The sequence below is a fragment of the Felis catus genome (assembly GCF_018350175.1).
Source record: "Felis catus isolate Fca126 chromosome A2 unlocalized genomic scaffold, F.catus_Fca126_mat1.0 chrA2_random_Un_scaffold_54, whole genome shotgun sequence".
NCBI classification, from domain to species: Eukaryota; Metazoa; Chordata; class Mammalia; order Carnivora; family Felidae; genus Felis; species Felis catus.
Window position 1 is genome coordinate 22,691 of NW_025408500.1, and position 20,163 is coordinate 42,853.

Sequence of the window (20,163 nt, forward strand, 5' to 3'; positions counted from 1 at the left end):
GGGGGAAGGGTGACCAAAAGTCAGGAAGCCCTGGGCATTCAGGATGACACCTGCCTGCAAAATCTCCACGCACTGAACATCTGGGTTCCTGCTTCTACGCTGTGGGTTCCGAGAGCAGGACCACGGTGCCCCTCGTAGCCTCTTGGGGGAGGTGCACAAGGATCCCAGGATTGAGGCAAGGGCAGGTCCAAAGGATACCATCCCACCTTCCCCTTTAGGCCCAGCTGAGAGTTGACAGCAGGAGGTGAACAGGGTTCCAGGCACACCTCATTCTTCCCTTGAGTTCCTCCACGACTGCACCTTGGATGAGATTTGTGCAATCCAAATCAGCCTTTGGAGGGAACAAAGCCATGTCTTGAAAACAAAGCCAAACAACTATTCTGAAGACACTAGAAGCATCTGGGCAATTTTATGGTCATCAGCAGAGCACTTCTGGGGTCTGATTTGCCTATGTCTTGATTGCGCCTCTAGGTACTGTCTTACTTTTCCATATATATACATATACATATACGTATGTATATGTATATATATTTACATAATTAATTGCTCTAGTAACGAACCCTCTAGCTTCATTGCCCTCTTTTAGCTTCTCTCGGTCTTTTTTCTTGCTACCATTCTCCTTTCAGCATGGATTGGGTCATTATTATGGCTGAACTGCCAGAATCTTTGTCCCTTTCATAGGCTTCATGGGGTAGTGCATCTTCGTGAGATCTGCGAGATCATTTTGCTGTCCATTTGTGTGGTATTTGTGGTGTACTCTCCTATGATCCTGTTGCCAAAGATTGATTCTAGAGCTGCTTTCTGTTAAGTGGGCTGGGTTGTTGGTACACTACTAAGAAAGAATGAGTTCAGTGGTAAGTATATTTTGTCATGAAGCCTTTGGCTTGCCTCCTATGTCTTCCCATTATGTCTTACTTGAACATTCAGGACACTCTGTTCTATAGGCGTGATCTGACTGGCTCTATCAGAACCCTCCTGTGGACCTTGTCATATGCAGATAAGATAAGCCAAGAGAGTCACATTGAGTTTTCAGTGGCATTAAAATCTTTTGACAAGGGCTCCTGGTAACCCACAAATCCTCACAACAGTTGTGGAGATGTGTAATGTAATGTATATATTTTTCAAACTGTAAATGGGGTACCTAGGTGGTTCAGTCCGTTGAGTGTTTGACCTTGGCTCAGGTGGTGATCTTGCGGTTTGTGTGTTGGAGCAACCGAGTTGGGTACTGTGCTGGGCCTGGAGCATGCTTCAGATTCTGTGTCTCCCTCTCTCTCTGCCCCTCCCCTGTTCGTGCTCTGTCCATCTGTCTGTCTCTCTCAAAAATAAAACGTTAAAAAAAAAACCCTGAAATTGAGGTCAATGTATTTATTGTAATTCTATTTCACATTAGCATTCTTTATCTCATCTAGTTAAACTTGTCAACATCTGTTTGGGTGGTGTCTCAGTCCGCTCGGCCTGCTCTAACAAAATCGAACACAGAAATTTCTTTCTTATGGCTCTGAGGGCCAGGAAGTCTAAGATCAAGGCCCCAGCATGGTTGAGTCCTATGAGGGCCATCTTCTTGATTCATAGCCAAACACCTTAGGGCTGTGTCCTCACTTGGTAGAAGGAGCAAGGGGTGTCTGTGGCGTCTCTTTTACAAGAGCACTAATCCCATTCGTGAGGACCTTATGGTCTAATCAACTTCCAGAGGCCCACCCGCTAATACCATCACATCAGGCATCAGGATTCCAACATATGGATTTTGAGGGGAAATGAACATATGGATGTTAGCAGATGATGACATGACCATGTGTTGTAGAATCTCCACTTTGTGTGCCTTGGCTGGGAGTCTTTGAGGAAATTACTGAAGCTCTCATTGAATACAGTTGATTCACTTGTAAAAGGAGAAGTGCCTTAGTGTTGTGGGAGGCCATGGGAAAGTCCCCCACTTGAACCTTAACTCTTTGTGTTGGCTGGATCAACAGATTGTGAACTTGGCTCTAAGCAGGCCCTCTGGCGTGTTGATTTCTTAACAGATGCACAGTGGCTCTGAGGGGATGAAGACTTGGCAGTCTAGTCAGCGACTAACCTGGATGCGGCAGGTTCCTGAAAGTACCACATGATCTCTGCTTGTTTCCCTCCTCTCTTCCTTTGCCATTTGAATACCCACCATACATGAAGAGGCTCAGGTGATTGATGTCTGAGAACAGGATGCTGACTGTTCCCTCAGGTAAGAGTTAAGTGCCAGACCTGGGCAAACCATTTTGAGTACCTCCTAGCTCATGTATTTTAACTGCCTCTTTGTGGAGTGTAAACCTCTTAGACCTTAACCTAGAGGACCTTGGTGCAGAAAAGCTTAGCAGATGGAGGGGAAAATGGAAACAGAGTTGGATATAGATGTTAGCCTCAGGGGAAAGAATGTGGTTTGAGTTGGGAAATGAGGAGGTGGGTAAAGGGAAGGTGCAGATATGTATCAGGTGGCCCTCCTGCCATCTCACTCCCTCTCTCTCCATAGTAAGGAAACATGAACAAATATTAACAGAACGTTCCCCAGGGCAGGTGCTGGCCCCGGTCACAGCCATTCATTCGCTTTGTAATTAACTTGACGGTGTTACTTTAGCATTATTGAGTATTTGAGTATTATTATTTGAGGAGCACTGGGTTCATGTACAGCCACCTCCCTGGGAAACCAGCTTTGCAAAAGCTTCCTGGGTCTCTTGAGGGGTGACAGGGAGGTGTCCACCTTGGGAGGAGACACCTGCCAGTCCCTGTCCCACTGGCCTGGTCTCTGGAGCCCTCTGCCTGGCTCCCGGCTGTCAGGCTGGCGGGCAGTCGGTCAGAGCATCTGGTGGGCACAGGGAGGTGCGGTGGTGCAGACCTTGGCGCCCAGGAGCTGTGCCCCCTGCGGGGGGGTGGGGGTGGGGGTGGGGGTGGGGGGATGGGGCGGCCTGGATCCTGGGCCCAAGCAGATGTGCGGGAGCGCGCGCACGAGTGCGCGCATGCGCGTGGGCCAGGGCCAGAGCCCGGTGAGGGACACAGCTGAGGCTGCGGCGGTGCTGTGAGTTGGCTCCCAGACCGCCTGCCGCCCCAAGCCCCCAAGTGTCTGGGCCAGCCAGGGACTGACGCCCACCTCAGCCCCCGACCGGGGACATGCTGCTGCCTGGCGCCTGCGACTCGGTAGCCATGGCATTGGCGGTAGGGGTAGCGGTAGTGCTCACGGGGCGCTCGCGGGAGCGTGGGCGGAGCCCGCGTGGAGAAGACTGGGAGCCATAAGCCTCCAGCCTCGGAGGGTGGCGGCCCTGCTGCTCCTGCTGCTCCTGGAGCCAGAGATCAGGGCGCGGGACGCGCTTCCCAGGCGCCTCTGTCTTTGGCCGCGCTGGTGGAGTGCCAGCACTGGCTGGAGCAGAGCACGATGCGATGCCCCCCCGGCGCCCCGGAAAGACCATCTGGGAGAAGCCTAAAGGTGGAGCAGCTGAGACCCACAGCCTCCCTCCAGGACCTGCCTCAGTCGCGGTGCTGCCAAGGTAGGGACCCTAGTGACGAGGTCGCACGTGGCCTTCCCCCCTGCCCCTCTCTGTCTTCCCCTTCCATGAGCACCCCCCCACCTCCCTGGTGCTCCGGGTTTCTTCTTGGGCTCTTTTGCGGCTGCGGTCTGGAGGCCTCAGGAGTGGGCTTTCTGGGTTGGACCCCGGTTCCCTGGAGGAGGAGGGCCCCAGATCGAGTAGGGGATTAGGCCCAGGCGGTGGGGAGTGTCTCAGGTCGAGAAGGGGGGCACCCTGAGTGCCCATGGAGGTCTGACTGGGTTGGTGGTTGGCGGGTAGAGGTGGGATCCTACGAAGGAAAGAACGAACTAATGAAGGAAGGAAGGAAAGCGTGGACCTGCGGTTGTGGGAAAGTGTCAAGGCAGGGCCAGGGAAGTGGCAGCCATGAGCAGGAGGAATCATTCCTGCCTGGGAAAATGAAGTACAAGGGACCTGAGATTCCAGAGAAACATTCCAGGGAGAGTCAGGGTGGTGGGCCTGAGTTGCTGGAGGCCAGCAGGGGATGGTGTTGAAGGGATTGAGAGTGGAAGCAGCAGGTGAACACAGGCCTCCTGCCTCCCCCCTCCACACCTGCTCTCCTGCCCTGCGAAGCCTCACCGCGCCCCGCCCTGCCCTGCCCCTGGTGGCAGAGTTGCACCCTCTGATGGGGAGGGGGAGATCTCACCCCGCTTGTGGTGAAAGGGGGGTCCTCTATCATCGTGGGAGTCAATGGGACTAGGGGGTAGGAGTCTGGATTAGGGCAAGTGCAACTCCCTGTTGAGCTCTTCGTTTCTGAAGGCCGTGTGCATTCCAGCAATGAACTCGGAGCCAGGGAGGCAGGAATAAGTGGCGCTTCTGTGTTTTAGAGGGTGGTGCAGACTCTTTCCTCCTTGGAGATGCGTGCTGAAGAGAACTGGGTGTTGTGGATGGCGTCCAAAGTCATCCTTTTGGGACATGTTGGGTGGGAACGTCTTCTTCGCACTCTGGCGAGGAAGGTGGATGGAAAAGCTCCTTGTCCAAGGCAGACTTGTGGGTTTTGTTGTTCCTATCCGTGGGGCGTGGTGCTTCCCGTTTCCGTGGAGCGCCTCCTGTCTTGCATTCGTTCCGTGTCTCAAGAGTTTCAGTCCTTGGCAATCACATCTCCTCCGGGACTCCCCAGGCAGCACGAGGGAGCAGTGACTCGGAGCCCACCGGGTCCCTAGAAACCAGTGCGTGTGTACTGGAGCAGGCAGTGCTCCTCTCTCAGCCTCCTTTGGAAATGAGGTCTTGAGCAAACGCTCTTTCATTGCATGGGTTCCACCTCTGTCAGGTTGTTGGCGTTTGTGTTCGTGCATGTGTGTAATTGTCTGCGGTACCATGTCTTGTATTTAGTCCGGACCACGGCAGGGTCCCAGTTCTTTCCAAAGAAACAGTTTTGTTGCATAGGAAATTCTCATTTCAATAGTGTGTCCCAATGCTGTTACACCGGATGAAAACTTCCTGCAGGCAGCACCGTGACCTCACCAAAAGCAAAAGTCTGAGAACTGAGGCTTTCCCAAACTTACATATCAAGCTGACTGGTACTTTATATTTTCAGTAAGATGGTGTGGTGTCGGCCACTTTGAGCAGCTGAGGCTCCTAAGCATCTGTTTTGTCCCCGGGGGGTGAGTTGTCTCTGTCAGCAATTCTGGAGATTATGATTGTCTTGAAGATCATTATTTTCTTGATTACCATGATTACTATATTCTGCATAACCCATCGCATGGAATTTGATAAGGAGCTCGATTCCCGGAACCTTTTTGTCACCAAACGCTCGCTACAACAAGGAAAAAACAATCACTTTTGTGTGATGGACAATGCACCTTAACTTCATTGTACTCTTTTAGTGGTATGTACATATGTTGAGGGTAATGAAAGCGTCCACTTAGATCTAAGGAGTTTTAGTGACATCATGGTACTTCAAGTAACCATAAATGTAATGGAAAATCTAAGTTACCTAGTAATCTAAGCAATCTGTCCTGTTGGATACGAAATCCTAATTAAAGAACTCAAGTCCTGGTAAAGAACTGCCAAGTCCTTGTAATTGGTTACTATTCACGTAGGTCTAGTGAATGGAATGGACTGAACTAATGTCTCTGAAATAGAGGAAGCTAGAATTTGAGATACTGAGTCACCTTTACTCTCCCTTTCCCTGTTGACATGGTCTTTTTTTATTCGATGATGTGTCTTGACCTTTACCTATTTCCCTCCTTCCTGCACCCCCCCCCCCCTCCGTTGCAATCATCTTTATGTATGGATGGGCTTGTTTCATTCTGTTTTGAGGATTTTTGTTTTTTGTTTCCTTAGTTTTTGAGTCAGATTCCCCATATATGTGCAAGCATTCTGTATGTGTTTTTCTCTGTGTGAATTTTTTCACTTGGCAAAATGCCCTCCAGGCTATTATAAACACTGTGGCATAATAACAGGTGTGAAGGTATTTTCGGGAGTTAGTGATTTCATGTTCAGAGTAGTACCTAGGGGGGTAATTGAGGGAAGTTGCTGGATGATATGGATGTTCTCCTCTGAATTGTGTGAGGAAACTTTACATTGTTTGCGACTGCCTCTGCACCAAGTTCCAATGCCACCAACAGGGCCCAATGATTCCCTTTCTTCCACATTGTACCCGATGCTTGTGTTTTCTTGTCTTTTTGATAAGACCATTCAGACAGGTTTCAGGTGATATCTCTTTGGCTTTGGACTTTCATTTCCCTAATGTGGAGTGACATGGAACTTCTCTTCATGTATGTGGTGGCCATCTGTATGTCTTCATTGGAAGAATGCCTCTTCAGGACTCTGCCAGTTCTATCATTGCTCTTTGGTTTTGCATTGTCGCTCTGTAGGAGTTCTTGATATCTTTTGTGTTTTAACCCTTGACCATGTATATAGTTTGCAAGTATTTTCTCCCATTAACAATGTTGCCTTTCCATTCTGTGGAAGATATTGTTGCTGTGCAGAACTTGTTTTTTGTTTTTAGTTTCATGTAGTCCCACTTGTTTAGTTTTCCTTTGTAGCTTTGGCTTCTGGTGTCAAATCCCAAAACTCAAGTCAAGACTGTGATCCAAACATTCTCATGGGTTTGGCATTTGGCTCTGTCCAGCAAAGCCAAGGACAGCAGAAAGGATTGCTTCACACTCCATGCAAGTCAAGAGAGGTGAGAGGGAGTTTAAGGGACGTCTCTGCGAGCTGCTCTCAGGCTCCCGTAGTCATTAAGCCTACAAACGATGTGCAACACACCAGCGGGCCACATGCTAGAAAGAACGTATTGAAGACATGGTGCGAACCATATCTAGACAGGATAAAATATTCCACGTGACAACACGGTCCAAGGACTTGGTGAGCCCATGCAGAACCCAACCCCTAGATACACACGCACTAGATCAGCCAAGTCTCGCCTGCCCCCCAGATACACACCAACTAGGTAAGTGAGCTGCTGCTGGCTGTTTGCAGGAAGGCCAGAGAGCAGTGATCTGCTCTGCCAAGCGTGCCCTATAATCTCCCAACTTCAGGAGATCGTTGTGCGATTTCCCACACCTTCTGTCCAAGTTCTTATCCAGGTATTTATGGTTTCAGGTCTCAAGTCTGTAGTACATTTCAACTTCGTTTCTGTGTGTGATGCTAAATAGGTGTCAAGTTGTTTTTCCGCGCCTGTTGTTTTTCTGTGCTCAGTGATTCTGGGCACCACCATTGAGGAAGACTGCCTTTGCCTCAGGTTATATTCTTGGTTCTTTTGTTGTGAATTAATTGGTTACATATGTGTGGGTTTCTTCCTGGGACTTCAGTTCTGTTCCAATGACCTGTGTGTCTGCTTTTACCCCAAGAATGTACTACTTGGGTTATTGTAGCTTTGAGATCTAGTTTCAAATCAGAAAGCATGATGCTTCCAGATGTGGTCCTCGTTCTCTTAATGACTTTGGTATTCAGAGCCTTTTGTGCTTCTGTCCACCTTGAAGGATTATTCTATTTTTGGGAAAGTGCTTCAACTTTGTAAAGGATTGCACCTAGGGAATGTGTAGGTGGCTTTAAGTAGTGTGGACATTTTGACAATCTTAATTCTTGGGATCCACTAGCATAGAATGTCTTTCTGCTTATTTCTGTCTGTTCAAATTCTTTCTCCACTGATTTCTGGTTTTCAGTAAAGAGATCTTTCATCTTCTTGGTTAAATTCATTCTTTTCTTTTTAAGTTTTTTATGTTTATTTATTCTTGACACAGAGAGATACATGGAAACACACACACATACACACACAGAAAGAGAGAGAGAGAGCACGTGTATGAGTGGAGAAGAGCTGAGAGAAAGGGAGACACAGAATCTGAAGCAGGCTCCAGACTTTGAGCTGTCAGCACAGAGCCCAACAGAAGTCTCACAACACAAATCATGAGGTCACGACCTGAGCGAAAGTCAGATGCTTCACTGACTGTGACACCCAGGTGCCTGTAGGGTGATTTGTTGTCAAGAATTTTCTTCTTTTGGAGTGATTTTAAAATTATTTTCTTAATTTCTCGCTCTGATACTTTGTGATTCATGTACAGAAATGAAGCACATTATGTACAACGGCATACATATGTTAACAGGACTGAAATCATTTATAAGGTCTACTAGTACTGTTGTAGAGTCACTGTGGTGTCTCTAGAGCATATCATGCACTCCCAGTAAGTGAAAAAGTATCTGGGAATATAGGGTGATGTGATCGAATTTAGATGAGAGTAAGCAGATATATGGAGTGAGAGTGTGCAAATTTTCTGAAATGTTTCGTGGTTGATATAATCCACCAAGTCCATAAAGAAGGTTTGTTTGGATATATGTTTTCTTTCAACCAGACCCAGAGAGCTGTAACATAAATATATGGTTCCCAACACATTGCCACAACACGCCCTGTGCATCTTGGGAGCTGGCCACCTTGTCTCTCTTTTCTGTCCTGGAACCCAGTGCCTGACTCCACCGCTCAGTGAATTCAATTCAGAATACTGCAGTTGGGACGAGACCTACATTTTTCATAGACTTCCTTGTGGAGAACATTCTAAACCCAGTGCCAATCGCTCCCCGACCCTCTCCCAAACACACACCCGTGCACAATACAACTCAGACATTGATACTGCCCAGAGCATAGGGTCAGGGCATAGAATCCTTAGTGTGGATGGTTGATTCAACCTTCAGTATTATTTAAATTATTTACAATGAAACTTGAAAACTTTTAAAGTTCACATTTCTCGGAATAGAGCAATTATTCTAAAGCCATGGTACCGAACAGGCATTAGAGCGTGTTTTCAATCATCTGTATCCGTCAATCACCACTCTAGGAGCCTCCTACTATTGTAACAGATTCCCACAAACTCACTTGCTTAAAACCACACCAACTAATTGTTACGCTCTGGACACGAAAAGTCCACAGTGAGTCTCCCGGCACTAAAGTCAACATGGCAGCAGGACTGAATTTCTTTCTCTGGACTCCATGGAAGAATCTGTTTGTTGTCCCTTCCAGCCTTTAGAGGATGCCCACCTTTTTCTCTTGGAGCCCGTGACATCTCCAAAGCCAAAGCCGGCCATGTCTGATCAGTTACTCTCACATCACATGATCTTGACACTGACTCTCCCTCTTTCACTGACATGGACCCTTGTGATTACATTGGCCCCTCCAGGCTAATCTCCCCAGCTCAAATTCCTTCATCTTATCACAGCTACAAAGTCTCTATCACCGTGTAAAGTAACGTATTCCCAAACTCATGGGGTGAGCATGTGGACATTTGTGGGAAGCTCTAGTCTACCATAGCTACTACCCCCATCAGTGAACACACCTCTAAAGCATGTCAATCAATGCAATCTCCTCATTCCTTAAATCAGCACATTACCACCCGTCAGTCTACTGCTTTTGAGAGCCAACCTGTCAGCAGCTGACACCAACTCATGTATGTCCCCGACATCCACCGTTTCCAGAACTCCACACTTCCCAAAAATTCTACATAAGATCAGCAGTGTGGCCAGTTCAGAGAGACCGTGAGTGACTGACAGGGCTTGCCCTTCCTGAAGGAAGCAATACATTCAGCTCTGTGCTTGCTGCTGCAGAAATTATGAGCAGAGCTTGTCATTTTTCAAACTATTTCAGTATGCCATGTATACATTTCCCAGAACATAACTGAATGAAAGGGAAAAGGGAAAGAAAGACCGTGCACGTGCCAGTGTTGAGGCATTTGAATTGGGGAGAGAGAAGGAGGAACCCTGTGGTGGGAGGAATCTGAGGATCCAGTGCCTTGAAGGTTCTCAGGGATAAGAGCTGTGTGCTGCAAGCAGATTTCATGGGGGGACAGGGCTGGAGGAGTGTGTGTGGATTGACTGTGTCCTGTTAAAAAGTCACACATTGGGGCGCCTGGGTGGCTCAGTCGGTTGAGCGGCCGACTTTGGCTCAGGTCATGATCTCATGGTCCGTGAGTTCGAGCCCCGCGTCGGGCTCTGTGCTGACAGCTCAGAGCCTGGAGCCCGTTTCAGATTCTGTGTCTCCCTCTCTCTCTGCCCCTCCCCTGTTCATGCTCTCTCTGTCTCAAAAATAAATAAACATTAAAAAAAAAAATTTAAAAAAAAAGTCACACATTGAACTCTAATGCCTAATGTAACTCTAATGTGACTGACTTTGCAGAAAGGCCTTTACAGAAGATATAAGGTTAAATGAAGTTAGGGGCATGGGGCCCTTGATCCAATAGGTTTAATGTCCCCAAAACAGTGAGCTTGAGCTCCCCACCTCCCACCCGTGCACAAGCACCCAGAAAAGGACACGTGACACCACAGGGCAAAGAGGGCCCTGTGTGAGGATGGGAACAGAGCTCTCACTGACACCTGAATTGGTGAGAACTTCCCATTCTGATGTTAGATTTCCAGCCTCCAGAATTGTGACAAACAGATGTCTGGTAAACCCAGACATGGTGTTCTGTGGTATTCTGTGAAGGTAGCCTAAGCTGATTAAGGCGGGTGACACTCGGGCATCGGCCTCAGCAGCTTATCCTACCTGGGCATTTCCAGAATCTAACTCAGTTTTGTCTATGTTCCGGAACTGGCACTCACAATCCACTTCCCCCCTGTGAAGGATGATCTGTGAATTTACTTTTTTTCAGTTAGCTCCATGCCCAGTGTGGGGCTTGAACTCACTGACCCCAAGATCAAGATTCCCATGCTCTACCAATGGAGCCAGCCAGGTGTGACTGACCTGTGACTTGTCACATGGTTGATGATTTCATAGCACAATTTCTTACATGTAGGAATGACCTAGACCGAAGATCTTCTTGGATTTTCTTGTCATCCACTTTGACCTCAAATATCAACCTAGAATGACCTGGGAAATCTAGGTCCAGATTCTGCAGGGTGACTCCTTGACCCCACATGGCATGCTCTTCCTTTTCTCTTGGGAAATTTCTGTGCTTCTGACTCTCCAGAACCACAAGACACGTATTTGACTGCTGTGGAGAGAGCTGGGCTTAGTCTTGGGGAGACACAGTTGAAAAGGAAAGAATCCCCAGAATCAGGGTATGTTGTGGTGTATGGAATTACAGAGGATGTTCCTGTGGGAGGAACAGAAGCTGAGCATGAGAGCCCCTGTCCCACTCCGCTTTTCGGCGGGCCCAAACCTTCCTTTTGTGGGAGCAGCAGATGAGACACTTCCAGCAATAGTCAAAAACCATCATAATAATTTATAGAAGCAAGGATTCCGTGCAGCCTCTAGATTTGAAGGCCTGGAGGCTCTTACATAGATGGCAAGCCAGCACAGCAGAAGAGGACCTCAAAGTCCGAGAAGTGTGAGTTCACCAAGCGGATAAGGAGCCCTTTGCAGATAGGTGGAGTGTGCTTAGTGGAGGTAATCTCGCAAACGAAAACTCAGGTGGGAAGAACATGCACAGGCCAACGGCACCGCGGCCTGAGGGAGAAGACAGTCTGTGCCAGCACAGGTGTATCTGCACATGGCCACCAGCTCCATTTGGGCAGGCACAGGTACTCTGCTCATCTAGGTTTGCCTGGCTCCACCTTGAAATTGTCTTTCACACAGGCCAACACAGGAAAGGCTGTGTCAGCGTGAGGGGAAGATGAGGGAAAACTTTGCACCAGCAAGAGAAGCACTCATTTTTCTCCCTGTTTGATCAGATCCTGGGGAGCTCAGCATTCATGGCCACCTGCCCCCCGACCCTTCCCCCACAGGCCTGGGCACGACAGGCTTTAGGCCACTGTTGGGGGAAGGGTGACCAAAAGTCAGGAAGCCCTGGGCATTCAGGATGACACCTGCCTGCAAAATCTCCACGCACTGAACATCTGGGTTCCTGCTTCTACGCTGTGGGTTCCGAGAGCAGGACCACGGTGCCCCTCGTAGCCTCTTGGGGGAGGTGCACAAGGATCCCAGGATTGAGGCAAGGGCAGGTCCAAAGGATACCATCCCACCTTCCCCTTTAGGCCCAGCTGAGAGTTGACAGCAGGAGGTGAACAGGGTTCCAGGCACACCTCATTCTTCCCTTGAGTTCCTCCACGACTGCACCTTGGATGAGATTTGTGCAATCCAAATCAGCCTTTGGAGGGAACAAAGCCATGTCTTGAAAACAAAGCCAAACAACTATTCTGAAGACACTAGAAGCATCTGGGCAATTTTATGGTCATCAGCAGAGCACTTCTGGGGTCTGATTTGCCTATGTCTTGATTGCGCCTCTAGGTACTGTCTTACTTTTCCATATATATACATATACATATACGTATGTATATGTATATATATTTACATAATTAATTGCTCTAGTAACGAACCCTCTAGCTTCATTGCCCTCTTTTAGCTTCTCTCGGTCTTTTTTCTTGCTACCATTCTCCTTTCAGCATGGATTGGGTCATTATTATGGCTGAACTGCCAGAATCTTTGTCCCTTTCATAGGCTTCATGGGGTAGTGCATCTTCGTGAGATCTGCGAGATCATTTTGCTGTCCATTTGTGTGGTATTTGTGGTGTACTCTCCTATGATCCTGTTGCCAAAGATTGATTCTAGAGCTGCTTTCTGTTAAGTGGGCTGGGTTGTTGGTACACTACTAAGAAAGAATGAGTTCAGTGGTAAGTATATTTTGTCATGAAGCCTTTGGCTTGCCTCCTATGTCTTCCCATTATGTCTTACTTGAACATTCAGGACACTCTGTTCTATAGGCGTGATCTGACTGGCTCTATCAGAACCCTCCTGTGGACCTTGTCATATGCAGATAAGATAAGCCAAGAGAGTCACATTGAGTTTTCAGTGGCATTAAAATCTTTTGACAAGGGCTCCTGGTAACCCACAAATCCTCACAACAGTTGTGGAGATGTGTAATGTAATGTATATATTTTTCAAACTGTAAATGGGGTACCTAGGTGGTTCAGTCCGTTGAGTGTTTGACCTTGGCTCAGGTGGTGATCTTGCGGTTTGTGTGTTGGAGCAACCGAGTTGGGTACTGTGCTGGGCCTGGAGCATGCTTCAGATTCTGTGTCTCCCTCTCTCTCTGCCCCTCCCCTGTTCGTGCTCTGTCCATCTGTCTGTCTCTCTCAAAAATAAAACGTTAAAAAAAAAACCCTGAAATTGAGGTCAATGTATTTATTGTAATTCTATTTCACATTAGCATTCTTTATCTCATCTAGTTAAACTTGTCAACATCTGTTTGGGTGGTGTCTCAGTCCGCTCGGCCTGCTCTAACAAAATCGAACACAGAAATTTCTTTCTTATGGCTCTGAGGGCCAGGAAGTCTAAGATCAAGGCCCCAGCATGGTTGAGTCCTATGAGGGCCATCTTCTTGATTCATAGCCAAACACCTTAGGGCTGTGTCCTCACTTGGTAGAAGGAGCAAGGGGTGTCTGTGGCGTCTCTTTTACAAGAGCACTAATCCCATTCGTGAGGACCTTATGGTCTAATCAACTTCCAGAGGCCCACCCGCTAATACCATCACATCAGGCATCAGGATTCCAACATATGGATTTTGAGGGGAAATGAACATATGGATGTTAGCAGATGATGACATGACCATGTGTTGTAGAATCTCCACTTTGTGTGCCTTGGCTGGGAGTCTTTGAGGAAATTACTGAAGCTCTCATTGAATACAGTTGATTCACTTGTAAAAGGAGAAGTGCCTTAGTGTTGTGGGAGGCCATGGGAAAGTCCCCCACTTGAACCTTAACTCTTTGTGTTGGCTGGATCAACAGATTGTGAACTTGGCTCTAAGCAGGCCCTCTGGCGTGTTGATTTCTTAACAGATGCACAGTGGCTCTGAGGGGATGAAGACTTGGCAGTCTAGTCAGCGACTAACCTGGATGCGGCAGGTTCCTGAAAGTACCACATGATCTCTGCTTGTTTCCCTCCTCTCTTCCTTTGCCATTTGAATACCCACCATACATGAAGAGGCTCAGGTGATTGATGTCTGAGAACAGGATGCTGACTGTTCCCTCAGGTAAGAGTTAAGTGCCAGACCTGGGCAAACCATTTTGAGTACCTCCTAGCTCATGTATTTTAACTGCCTCTTTGTGGAGTGTAAACCTCTTAGACCTTAACCTAGAGGACCTTGGTGCAGAAAAGCTTAGCAGATGGAGGGGAAAATGGAAACAGAGTTGGATATAGATGTTAGCCTCAGGGGAAAGAATGTGGTTTGAGTTGGGAAATGAGGAGGTGGGTAAAGGGAAGGTGCAGATATGTATCAGGTGGCCCTCCTGCCATCTCACTCCCTCTCTCTCCATAGTAAGGAAACATGAACAAATATTAACAGAACGTTCCCCAGGGCAGGTGCTGGCCCCGGTCACAGCCATTCATTCGCTTTGTAATTAACTTGACGGTGTTACTTTAGCATTATTGAGTATTTGAGTATTATTATTTGAGGAGCACTGGGTTCATGTACAGCCACCTCCCTGGGAAACCAGCTTTGCAAAAGCTTCCTGGGTCTCTTGAGGGGTGACAGGGAGGTGTCCACCTTGGGAGGAGACACCTGCCAGTCCCTGTCCCACTGGCCTGGTCTCTGGAGCCCTCTGCCTGGCTCCCGGCTGTCAGGCTGGCGGGCAGTCGGTCAGAGCATCTGGTGGGCACAGGGAGGTGCGGTGGTGCAGACCTTGGCGCCCAGGAGCTGTGCCCCCTGCGGGGGGGTGGGGGTGGGGGTGGGGGTGGGGGGATGGGGCGGCCTGGATCCTGGGCCCAAGCAGATGTGCGGGAGCGCGCGCACGAGTGCGCGCATGCGCGTGGGCCAGGGCCAGAGCCCGGTGAGGGACACAGCTGAGGCTGCGGCGGTGCTGTGAGTTGGCTCCCAGACCGCCTGCCGCCCCAAGCCCCCAAGTGTCTGGGCCAGCCAGGGACTGACGCCCACCTCAGCCCCCGACCGGGGACATGCTGCTGCCTGGCGCCTGCGACTCGGTAGCCATGGCATTGGCGGTAGGGGTAGCGGTAGTGCTCACGGGGCGCTCGCGGGAGCGTGGGCGGAGCCCGCGTGGAGAAGACTGGGAGCCATAAGCCTCCAGCCTCGGAGGGTGGCGGCCCTGCTGCTCCTGCTGCTCCTGGAGCCAGAGATCAGGGCGCGGGACGCGCTTCCCAGGCGCCTCTGTCTTTGGCCGCGCTGGTGGAGTGCCAGCACTGGCTGGAGCAGAGCACGATGCGATGCCCCCCCGGCGCCCCGGAAAGACCATCTGGGAGAAGCCTAAAGGTGGAGCAGCTGAGACCCACAGCCTCCCTCCAGGACCTGCCTCAGTCGCGGTGCTGCCAAGGTAGGGACCCTAGTGACGAGGTCGCACGTGGCCTTCCCCCCTGCCCCTCTCTGTCTTCCCCTTCCATGAGCACCCCCCCACCTCCCTGGTGCTCCGGGTTTCTTCTTGGGCTCTTTTGCGGCTGCGGTCTGGAGGCCTCAGGAGTGGGCTTTCTGGGTTGGACCCCGGTTCCCTGGAGGAGGAGGGCCCCAGATCGAGTAGGGGATTAGGCCCAGGCGGTGGGGAGTGTCTCAGGTCGAGAAGGGGGGCACCCTGAGTGCCCATGGAGGTCTGACTGGGTTGGTGGTTGGCGGGTAGAGGTGGGATCCTACGAAGGAAAGAACGAACTAATGAAGGAAGGAAGGAAAGCGTGGACCTGCGGTTGTGGGAAAGTGTCAAGGCAGGGCCAGGGAAGTGGCAGCCATGAGCAGGAGGAATCATTCCTGCCTGGGAAAATGAAGTACAAGGGACCTGAGATTCCAGAGAAACATTCCAGGGAGAGTCAGGGTGGTGGGCCTGAGTTGCTGGAGGCCAGCAGGGGATGGTGTTGAAGGGATTGAGAGTGGAAGCAGCAGGTGAACACAGGCCTCCTGCCTCCCCCCTCCACACCTGCTCTCCTGCCCTGCGAAGCCTCACCGCGCCCCGCCCTGCCCTGCCCCTGGTGGCAGAGTTGCACCCTCTGATGGGGAGGGGGAGATCTCACCCCGCTTGTGGTGAAAGGGGGGTCCTCTATCATCGTGGGAGTCAATGGGACTAGGGGGTAGGAGTCTGGATTAGGGCAAGTGCAACTCCCTGTTGAGCTCTTCGTTTCTGAAGGCCGTGTGCATTCCAGCAATGAACTCGGAGCCAGGGAGGCAGGAATAAGTGGCGCTTCTGTGTTTTAGAGGGTGATGCAGACTCTTTCCTCCTTGGAGATGCGTGCTGAAGAGAACTGGGTGTTGTGGATGGCGTCCAAAGTCATCCTTTTGGGACATGTTGGGTGGGAACGTCTTCTTCGCACTCTGGCGAGGAAGGTGGATGGAAAAGCTCCTTGTCCAAGGCAGACTTGTGGGTTTTGTTGTTCCTATCGGTGGGGCGTGGTGCTTCCCGTTTCCGTGGAGCGCCTCCTGTCTTGCATTCGTTCCGTGTCTCAAGAGTTTCAGTCCTTGGCAATCACATCTCCTCCGGGTCTCCCCAGGCAGCACGAGGGAGCAGTGACTCGGAGCCCACCGGGTCCCTAGAAACCAGTGCGTGTGTACTGGAGCAGGCAGTGCTCCTCTCTCAGCCTCCTTTGGAAATGAGGTCTTGAGCAAACGCTCTTTCATTGCATGGGTTCCACCTCTGTCAGGTTGTTGGCGTTTGTGTTCGTGCATGTGTGTAATTGTCTGCGGTACCATGTCTTGTATTTAGTCCGGACCACGGCAGGGTCCCAGTTCTTTCCAAAGAAACAGTTTTGTTGCATAGGAAATTCTCATTTCAATAGTGTGTCCCAATGCTGTTACACCGGATGAAAACTTCCTGCAGGCAGCACCGTGACCTCACCAAAAGCAAAAGTCTGAGAACTGAGGCTTTCCCAAACTTACATATCAAGCTGACTGGTACTTTATATTTTCAGTAAGATGGTGTGGTGTCGGCCACTTTGAGCAGCTGAGGCTCCTAAGCATCTGTTTTGTCCCCGGGGGGTGAGTTGTCTCTGTCAGCAATTCTGGAGATTATGATTGTCTTGAAGATCATTATTTTCTTGATTACCATGATTACTATATTCTGCATAACCCATCGCATGGAATTTGATAAGGAGCTCGATTCCCGGAACCTTTTTGTCACCAAACGCTCGCTACAACAAGGAAAAAACAATCACTTTTGTGTGATGGACAATGCACCTTAACTTCATTGTACTCTTTTAGTGGTATGTACATATGTTGAGGGTAATGAAAGCGTCCACTTAGATCTAAGGAGTTTTAGTGACATCATGGTACTTCAAGTAACCATAAATGTAATGGAAAATCTAAGTTACCTAGTAATCTAAGCAATCTGTCCTGTTGGATACGAAATCCTAATTAAAGAACTCAAGTCCTGGTAAAGAACTGCCAAGTCCTTGTAATTGGTTACTATTCACGTAGGTCTAGTGAATGGAATGGACTGAACTAATGTCTCTGAAATAGAGGAAGCTAGAATTTGAGATACTGAGTCACCTTTACTCTCCCTTTCCCTGTTGACATGGTCTTTTTTTATTCGATGATGTGTCTTGACCTTTACCTATTTCCCTCCTTCCTGCACCCCCCCCCCCCGTTGCAATCATCTTTATGTATGGATGGGCTTGTTTCATTCTGTTTTGAGGATTTTTGTTTTTTGTTTCCTTAGTTTTTGAGTCAGATTCCCCATATATGTGCAAGCATTCTGTATGTGTTTTTCTCTGTGTGAATTTTTTCACTTGGCAAAATGCCCTCCAGGCTATTATAAACACTGTGGCATAATAACAGGTGTGAAGGTATTTTCGGGAGTTAGTGATTTCATGTTCAGAGTAGTACCTAGGGGGGTAATTGAGGGAAGTTGCTGGATGATATGGATGTTCTCCTCTGAATTGTGTGAGGAAACTTTACATTGTTTGCGACTGCCTCTGCACCAAGTTCCAATGCCACCAACAGGGCCCAATGATTCCCTTTCTTCCACATTGTACCCGATGCTTGTGTTTTCTTGTCTTTTTGATAAGACCATTCAGACAGGTTTCAGGTGATATCTCTTTGGCTTTGGACTTTCATTTCCCTAATGTGGAGTGACATGGAACTTCTCTTCATGTATGTGGTGGCCATCTGTATGTCTTCATTGGAAGAATGCCTCTTCAGGACTCTGCCAGTTCTATCATTGCTCTTTGGTTTTGCATTGTCGCTCTGTAGGAGTTCTTGATATCTTTTGTGTTTTAACCCTTGACCATGTATATAGTTTGCAAGTATTTTCTCCCATTAACAATGTTGCCTTTCCATTCTGTGGAAGATATTGTTGCTGTGCAGAACTTGTTTTTTGTTTTTAGTTTCATGTAGTCCCACTTGTTTAGTTTTCCTTTGTAGCTTTGGCTTCTGGTGTCAAATCCCAAAACTCAAGTCAAGACTGTGATCCAAACATTCTCATGGGTTTGGCATTTGGCTCTGTCCAGCAAAGCCAAGGACAGCAGAAAGGATTGCTTCACACTCCATGCAAGTCAAGAGAGGTGAGAGGGAGTTTAAGGGACGTCTCTGCGAGCTGCTCTCAGGCTCCCGTAGTCATTAAGCCTACAAACGATGTGCAACACACCAGCGGGCCACATGCTAGAAAGAACGTATTGAAGACATGGTGCGAACCATATCTAGACAGGATAAAATATTCCACGTGACAACACGGTCCAAGGACTTGGTGAGCCCATGCAGAACCCAACCCCTAGATACACACGCACTAGATCAGCCAAGTCTCGCCTGCCCCCCAGATACACACCAACTAGGTAAGTGAGCTGCTGCTGGCTGTTTGCAGGAAGGCCAGAGAGCAGTGATCTGCTCTGCCAAGCGTGCCCTATAATCTCCCAACTTCAGGAGATCGTTGTGCGATTTCCCACACCTTCTGTCCAAGTTCTTATCCAGGTATTTATGGTTTCAGGTCTCAAGTCTGTAGTACATTTCAACTTCGTTTCTGTGTGTGATGCTAAATAGGTGTCAAGTTGTTTTTCCGCGCCTGTTGTTTTTCTGTGCTCAGTGATTCTGGGCACCACCATTGAGGAAGACTGCCTTTGCCTCAGGTTATATTCTTGGTTCTTTTGTTGTGAATTAATTGGTTACATATGTGTGGGTTTCTTCCTGGGACTTCAGTTCTGTTCCAATGACCTGTGTGTCTGCTTTTACCCCAAGAATGTACTACTTGGGTTATTGTAGCTTTGAGATCTAGTTTCAAATCAGAAAGCATGATGCTTCCAGATGTGGTCCTCGTTCTCTTAATGACTTTGGTATTCAGAGCCTTTTGTGCTTCTGTCCACCTTGAAGGATTATTCTATTTTTGGGAAAGTGCTTCAACTTTGTAAAGGATTGCACCTAGGGAATGTGTAGGTGGCTTTAAGTAGTGTGGACATTTTGACAATCTTAATTCTTGGGATCCACTAGCATAGAATGTCTTTCTGCTTATTTCTGTCTGTTCAAATTCTTTCTCCACTGATTTCTGGTTTTCAGTAAAGAGATCTTTCATCTTCTTGGTTAAATTCATTCTTTTCTTTTTAAGTTTTTTATGTTTATTTATTCTTGACACAGAGAGATACATGGAAACACACACACATACACACACAGAAAGAGAGAGAGAGAGCACGTGTATGAGTGGAGAAGAGCTGAGAGAAAGGGAGACACAGAATCTGAAGCAGGCTCCAGACTTTGAGCTGTCAGCACAGAGCCCAACAGAAGTCTCACAACACAAATCATGAGGTCACGACCTGAGCGAAAGTCAGATGCTTCACTGACTGTGACACCCAGGTGCCTGTAGGGTGATTTATTGTCAAGAATTTTCTTCTTTTGGAGTGATTTTAAAATTATTTTCTTAATTTCTCGCTCTGATACTTTGTGATTCATGTACAGAAATGAAGCACATTATGTACAACGGCATACATATGTTAACAGGACTGAAATCATTTATAAGGTCTACTAGTACTGTTGTAGAGTCACTGTGGTGTCTCTAGAGCATATCATGCACTCCCAGTAAGTGAAAAAGTATCTGGGAATATAGGGTGATGTGATCGAATTTAGATGAGAGTAAGCAGATATATGGAGTGAGAGTGTGCAAATTTTCTGAAATGTTTCGTGGTTGATATAATCCACCAAGTCCATAAAGAAGGTTTGTTTGGATATATGTTTTCTTTCAACCAGACCCAGAGAGCTGTAACATAAATATATGGTTCCCAACACATTGCCACAACACGCCCTGTGCATCTTGGGAGCTGGCCACCTTGTCTCTCTTTTCTGTCCTG

At 48.4% G+C, this 20,163-nt stretch overlaps 1 long non-coding RNA gene across 4 annotated transcripts in view; it reads left to right on the top strand.

Annotated features, from left to right (window-relative positions):
• Positions 1–20,163, top strand: part of LOC123383571 — a 182,717-nt gene that overhangs the window by 20,536 nt on the left and 142,018 nt on the right. For 2 of the 4 annotated variants that reach the window (XR_006593392.1, XR_006593391.1), the window contains exons 3-4: positions 2,019–2,212; positions 13,746–13,939. This is a non-coding gene — a long non-coding RNA (uncharacterized LOC123383571). Of the gene's footprint in view, positions 1–2,018; positions 2,213–13,745; positions 14,505–20,163 lie in introns of those variants that run through there. The other 2 variants (XR_006593389.1, XR_006593390.1) reach the window with 1 other exon arrangement.